Source organism: Pongo abelii, chromosome 6 (genome assembly GCF_028885655.2).
Source record: "Pongo abelii isolate AG06213 chromosome 6, NHGRI_mPonAbe1-v2.0_pri, whole genome shotgun sequence".
Lineage (NCBI taxonomy): Eukaryota > Metazoa > Chordata > Mammalia > Primates > Hominidae > Pongo > Pongo abelii.
In genome coordinates, this window is record NC_071991.2 from 81,841,842 (window position 1) to 81,849,399 (window position 7,558).

The window sequence follows — 7,558 nt, forward strand, 5'->3', positions numbered from 1 at the left end:
GGGTGCAGCAAACCACCATGGCACGTGTATACCTATGTAACAAAACTGCACATTCCGCACATGTACCTCAGAACATAAAGTATAACAAAAAAATTTTTAAAAATAAAATGTATCCTTTAATTTGACTACTCCTTTGATCAATTCTTACAATAGTGTTGAACTAAGAAAAAAAGTCAAGAAAACAATTATTTGGTACATCTCTACTTTTATAAAACAAAAGAAAAAAGCTTCATGATTTTCTAGGGGTCTTATGGGAAATTTCAAAGATAGTTTTATGTGTGAAGAAAATCCTCTAATTTTTATTTTTCCGAATCTAGGATGTGATTGTGGGAAAGCAAAATCAAGAGTTATTGGAGCACTTTAGATCACATATTAATATAGGGTCAGATGTGCCTGAGAAACAATAAATTTAATATCTGTTGATCAAAATGACAATACAATATTTTAAATAAGAATATGATGACACAAAAGAAAGGAGTCTTAGCTTTTCAGCAAATGAAGAACTTTAAGTTTTTGCTACTTAATAATCAAGGGCTTGAAAAAATGACCGTAAAACACAGAAAACTGTTTTGATGGGATATGGAATTTCTGCTATGTTGTCAGGCCAGATAGAATGTAAAGGCATAAACTTTTACTACCCTTTGTTAAGAGCAGACCAAACAGTTTGAGATACATTGTTATTTTAGTACATAGAAAACTAAATTCTAGTTTTACATTAATATGGTCGTTAGCAGGAAAGGATTTATTAGCTCCTTGCTCTATTTTTTTTTAATGGAACACATCATGATTTTGTGTGTCATCCTTGTGCAGAGGCCATGCTAACCTTCTTGTATCATTCCAATGTTAGTGTACGTGCTGTCTAACTGAACACCCTGCCCTATTTCTGTTGTATTTTTTTGAGACAGGGTCTCACCCAGGCTGGAGTGCAGTGGGATGCTTATGGTTGACTGCAGCCTCCATCTCCTGGCCTGTCCTATTTAAAAAACAATCTTACAAATAAACTAGTCAAAATTGAGGGAACGTTGCCAACATTTGAGTATATTTTATTGTTTATTTTTAAACTCATTATTTGCAGTGAGGCAAATAAATTGTTTTCTACTTACAACTTTCTACATCTATTCAAGATTTGTTTTACACAATTGGTTTTCGCATTCTAGAAGAACCAAACCTTTTAGTTTAAGACAGAAAATATTTCCATTACCTCGCATTCATAGTCACACTTTTCTGCTACTATTGCTTTAGTAATAGTCTTTGATTATTTGTATAAATTCTAACTTTCAGTCAAAGTAGCTGATTTCTATTTCATAGAGAAAACTAGAAGGGGATATACAAGTATCTATTATACGCAGTTTAGCAAATTAACGAAACTAATGAAATCACCTCCTAGAGTCACCCACATCCATTTTTCACTCCTTTAAATCAGAGTAAACACAATCATTAGTAAAGTAAACACAGTCATTAACATGAACAACAGATATATCCACTAAAAGAAACAAAGTGTATATATTCAAAATATGTTGGGTGACCAAATTTTAGTATTCTATTTCCCTTAAAAATTATCTAGGTGTCCAAGTTATCTATTAAATAACTTGATCTAAGAATAGACTAAGGTGTCAAAGTTAAATAAGGATCTTAGTTATGTGGACAAACTACAACTTACCGTATTATAATTTAAGAATTTAGACCATTTGTATTCACATAGTTTAATGTGGGGACTTAGAACGGAGACTCCCCCATGTTAATTTGACTTACTTATTGTTTAAGAAATTCTTGCCCAGAAATATAAAGCTATAAACCAATATATAACTTTACTACTTGCTTCAGGAAATTCCTGAAAAGCAACTTATCTATATAGTTTGTTCATCTGACCAAGCAGTTCTTCTATCAGGATAATAGATTGCTTATCTGGACAAATAGGCAGCTTATTAAAAAAATTACTTACAGGCCGGGCATGGTGGCTCATGCTTGCAATCCCAGCACTTTGGGAGGCTGAGGTGGGCGGATCACTTGAGATTAAGAGTTTGATACCAGCCTGGCCAACGTGGCAAAAGCCCGCCTCTACTACAAATACAAAAATAAGGCTGGGCACGTTGGCTCACACCTGATCCAGCACTTTAGGAGGCCGAGGCGGGTGGATCACCTGAGGTCAGGAGTTCGAGACCAGCCTGGCCAACATGGCGAAACCCTGTTTCTACTAAAAACAAAAAACAACAAAACAAAGCAAACAAACAAAAAAAACTAGCCAGTCGTGGCGGCAGGTGCCTGTAATCCCAGCTACTCAGGAAGCTGAGGCAGGAGAATTGCTTGAACTCAGGAGGCAGAGGTTGCAGTGAGCTGAAATCTCGCCATTGCACAATAGCCTGGGTGACAAGAGCAAAGCTCCAACTCAAAAAAAAAAAAAAAAAAAAATTAGCCAGGTGTGGTGGCAGTTGTCTGTAATCTCAGCTACTTGGGAGGCTGAGGCAGGAAAATTACTTCTTGAATCCAGGAGGCGGTGGGTGCAGTGAGCCGAGGTCGTACTACTGTACTCCAGCCTGGGCAACAGAGCAAGACTTTGTCTCAAAAAAAAAAAGAAAAGAAAAAGAAAAATTACTTATCAAGGCTTATGTCAAACAGTTGGCCTTTCTGGGTCTCCTAATCCTAAACTATAAGCCATGAACTGTCCTCCAGTTCAGTTAGTTTCTTGTCTTGATAAACCTGCCTTAAACAACTGAAGCCTAGATCCCTAAGCCTTATAAATATCCTCCTCTTACGTTCCCATTTTGAGATATTACTAGGATCTCTCAAGGTGGTATTCTCCCTTGCTGTAGCAGACTGAGCTTTGATTGATCAACAGAAACTGCAAGTTTATCAATGTTTTCGGCGTAAGGTTGAAAAATTTGTGGCAATATTGTTATGTGGCAATAGAAAACCAGTTCAACCCCATCAGTAAAACTAGGGAAGAGTCATATAGCTGTTTTCAAACCAAAAGTTATCAAACTAGCCTAATCTGTAAAAGATTCACCTTTATTTTATTTTTTTGACATAAAATATATGACTCAAAAGATTCACCTTTATAATATGAACTCATGTTTTCATACAAACCTGCTTCTGATCTTGAGATTTCCATAATAATTTTTAAGCCTAGTTTTGAAAGAACAATTTCTTTATTTCCTGAGAAATTTGTGAATGCCAGTTATATAAGTGCTTATTTTTCTCTATGAACCAATTAGAGAGAAACTATTTAAATTTGAGAGACTTTATAATTTAATTTATTTACATACGTGAGGTGGAAAAATGTCAAACTCACGCAATGAGAGGTAAAGTTTTATCACAATTACAGATAGACTTACTGAGACTGAGAACTTGAAGTTTCAGTTCTACAGCCTCAATCATGAGTTAACAGTAAACCCAGAACCGTAAAAATCACTAGTGCAGATCTCAAAGGGACATTTTACTTTTAGTGAGCATAAAATGTTTTCCTGATTGAGTTGAGCTCACAAATAGTCAAACAGACAAGTAAACAAAAAGAGGGCTAACAAACCAGATTTTTTATTCTCTCTCACCCAACAGAAACTGATCCCCTTTATATCCTGAGAGAGGTCACTACATGATCACATCATAAAACCAGATTCCCAAATACTATCCAAATACTACTTTTTTTTTTTGAGACAGAGTTTCGCTCTTGTTGCCCAGGCTGGAGTGCAATGGCGTGATCTCAGCTCACTGCAACCTCCGCCTCCCGGGTTCAAGCAATTTTCCTGCCTCAGCCTCCTGAGTAGCTAGGATTACAGGCACCTGCCACCACACCCAACTAATTTTTGTATACATATTTTTTTTTGTTTTGTTTTGTTTTGTGTTTTTTTTAGTAGAGATGGCTTTCACCATGTTGGCCAGGCTGGTATTGAACCCTTGAACTCAGGTGATCCATCTGCCTCGGCCTCCCAAAGTGCTAGGATTACAGGTGTGAGCCCCCACGCCCGCCCCCCAAATATGACTCTTATGAATGAAGAACAACTTGTTAACTATGTACAATCACACTTAGATATACATGAGATGCTTTTTTGACTATGAGATCAATTGTCTGATGTACCCACTTGTCCCCAGGTCTGGCTGGGGACAAGAGTGAGACAAGACATCAAGAGTTAGCTAAGAGCCAGAAAAAAGAAACAAAAACTCCCATGGTATACTTAGAGAATGATGATTTAGGCTTATTTATTTATTTATTTATTTATTTAAATAGGCTTTTGGGGAACAGGTGGTGTTTAGTTACATGAATAAGTCCTTTAGTGATGACTTCTGAGATTTTGATACACCAAACACCGAAGTAGTGTACACTATATGCAATGTGTAGTCTTTTATCCCTCACCTCCTTCCCACTCTTTCCCCTGAGTCCCCAAAGTCCATTAAATCATTTTTATGCCTTTGAATCCTCATAGCTTAGCTCTCACTTATGAGTGAGAACATACAACGTCTGGTTTTCCTTTCCTGTTTTTTTTCACTTAGAATTTCATCCAGGTTGCTACAAATGCCATGATTTTGTTCCTTTTCATGGCTGAGTAGTATTCCATGGTATATATATATCACATTTTCTTTATCTACTCATTGATTAATGGGCATTTGGGCTGGTTTCATATTTTTGCAATTATGAATTGTGCTGCTATAAACATGCGTGTGCAAGTATCTTTTTCATATAGTGACTTCTTTTCCTTTGGGTAGATACCCAGAAGTGGGATTGCTGGATCCAATGGTAGATTTACTTTTAGTTCTTTAGGGAATCTCCACACTGTTTTCCATAGTGGTTGTACTAGTTTACACTCCCATCAACAGTATAAAAGTGTTCCCTTTTCAGCGGAGGATGCAGTGAGCCAAGATAGTGCCACTGCACTCCAGCCTGGCAACAGAGTGATACTCTATCTCAAAAAAATAATAATAATAAATAATAGATGCCAACATCTATTATTTTTTATTGTTTGATTATGACCATTCTTGCAGGAGTAAGGTGGTATCACACAGTGGTTTTCATTTGCATTTCTCTTATAATTAGTGATGTTGAGGATTTTTTCATGTTTCTTGGCCTGATATAGGCTGTTTTAGTATCAAAGAGTTTACATGAGCAGTAGGGTGGCCAAAGGGTCCATATTACTGATGATCTTGAATGTTTTAAAGTGACAGTAAATCATTTTGTAATATGCTAAATTAAATTTTTCATAAAAGATAAAATCATAACTTTTATATTAATATAAAAATAAACATGTTAAAGATTTTGTTTAACTCAAGAGGAAACAGGTGAGATGTTGCAACAAAGTCAAGGAGGAATTTTTAAAAATTATAAATCAAGAATATTTAAATAAATGTGCTAATGAAGGTAAGAGTGGCTTCATGGCGACAGATGGGAAAGGAGGCAAGCCAGTTGACTCTTCACCAGAGAGAATTTACACTTCATAGACAATAATTATTGTACATTGCTATCAGTTATCAACAACGTACAGAGTTGTAAATAGCTCAGGCACAATGAAGGACAAGAATCAGATGCCTGGAAGTTTATGATCTAAATAATACATACTTTTTTACATTGAAGCACAATTCTTTCCCTACAGTAACCTCAACTGGCTTGATGATGGGAAGCAGTAAGACACATTTGAAAACTACCTTAGGGCGGTAATTTATAGATTCAATGCTATCGCCATCAAGCTACCAATGACTTTCTTCACAGAATTGGAAGAAACTACTTTAAAGTTCATATGGAACCAAAAAAGAGCCCACGTCACCAAGTCAATCCTAAGCCAAAAGAACAAAGCTGGAGGCATCACACTACCTGACTTCAAACTATACTACAAGGCTACGGTAACCAAAATAGCATGGTACTGCTACCAAAACAGAGATATAGATCAATGGAACAGAATAGAGCCCACAGAAATAATGCCGCATATCTACAACCATCTGATCTTTGACAAACCTGAGAAAAACAAGAAATGGGGAAAGGATTCCCTATTTAATAAATGGTGCTGGGAAAACTGGCTAGCAATATGGAGAAAGCTGAAACTGGATCCCTTCCTTACACCTTATACAAAAATTAATTCAAGATGGATTAAAGACTTAAATGTTAGACCTAAAACCATAAAAACCCTAGAAAAAACCTAGGCATTACCATTCAGGACATAGGCATGGGCAAGGACTTCATGTCTAAAACACCAAAAGCAATGGCAACAAAAGCCAAAATTGACAAATGGGATCTAATTAAACTCAAGAGCTTCTGCACAGCAAAAGAAACTACCATCAGAGTGAACAGGCAACCTACAAAATGGGAGAACATTTTTGCAACCTACTCATCTGACAAAGGGCTAATACCCAGAAGCTACAATGAACTCAAACAAATTTACAAGAAAAAAACAAACAACCCCATCAAAAAGTGGGTGAAGGACATGAACAGACACTTCTCAAAAGAAGACATTTATGCAGCCAAAAGACACATGAAAAAATGCTCATCATCACTGGCCATCAGAGAAATGCAAATCAAAAGCACAATGAGATACCATCTCACACCAGTTAGAATGGCAATCATTAAAAAGTCAGGAAACAACAGGAGCTGGAGAGGATGTGGAGAAACAGGAACACTTTTACACTGTTGGTGGGACTGTAAACTAGTTCAACCCTTGTTGAAGTCAGTGTGGCGATTCCTCAGGGATCTAGAACTAGAAATACCATTTGACCCAGCCATCCCATTACTGGGTATATACCTAAAGGATTATAAATCATGCTGCTATAAAGACACATGCACATGTATGTTTATTGCAGCACTATTCACAATAGCAAAGACTTGGAACCAACCCAAATGTCCAACAACGATAGACGGGATTAAGAAAATGTGGCATATATACACCATGGAATACTATACAGCCATAAAAATGATGAGTTCATGACCTTTGTAGGGACATGGATGAAACTGGAAACCATCATTCTCAGCAAACTATCGCAAGGACAAAAAACCAAACACCACATGTTCTCACTCATAGGTGGGAATTGAACAATGAGAACACATGGACACAGGAAGGGGAACATCACACTCCAGGGACTGTTGTGGGGTGGGGGGAGGTGGGAGGGATAGCATTAGGAGATATACCTAATGTTAAATGACGAGTTAATGGGTGCAGCACACCAACATGGCACATGTATACATGTGTAACAAACCTGCACATTGTGCACATGTACCCTAAAACTTAAAGTGTAATAATAATAAAATGAAAAAAAGAACATAATAGGTGCTCAACCAATATCAGCTGCATGAATTAAAAAAAAAACAACTACCTTAGGGGAAAAAACTACACAAATTCATGGTTTCTTGGATGTAATAAATGATTAGGAAATGGGATTCAGAGGTTATTCATTACAAGTATGGCAATTGCCTACTTGTTTGGTGGATTGCTTCATGGGAGCTAGGATAATGACTTATACAGTGTTGGGGACAATAATAGGAAGCAGAATAAAACATTTAAAAAGTAATCATTTTGATAACTCAAGTTCTGTGACATTGAAAAAGAGTTCCCTTTTATTCAACATTGTATTGAAGTCCTAAATA

At 36.6% G+C, this 7,558-nt stretch overlaps 1 non-coding gene across 1 annotated transcript; it reads right to left on the reverse strand.

The window, feature by feature from the left end:
- Positions 1-765: 765 nt before the first annotated feature.
- Positions 766-871, reverse strand: LOC112134440 (U6 spliceosomal RNA). Its single transcript, XR_002915870.1, has one exon. It is a non-coding gene; the product is annotated as a U6 spliceosomal RNA (small nuclear RNA).
- Positions 872-7,558: the final 6,687 nt, after the last annotated feature.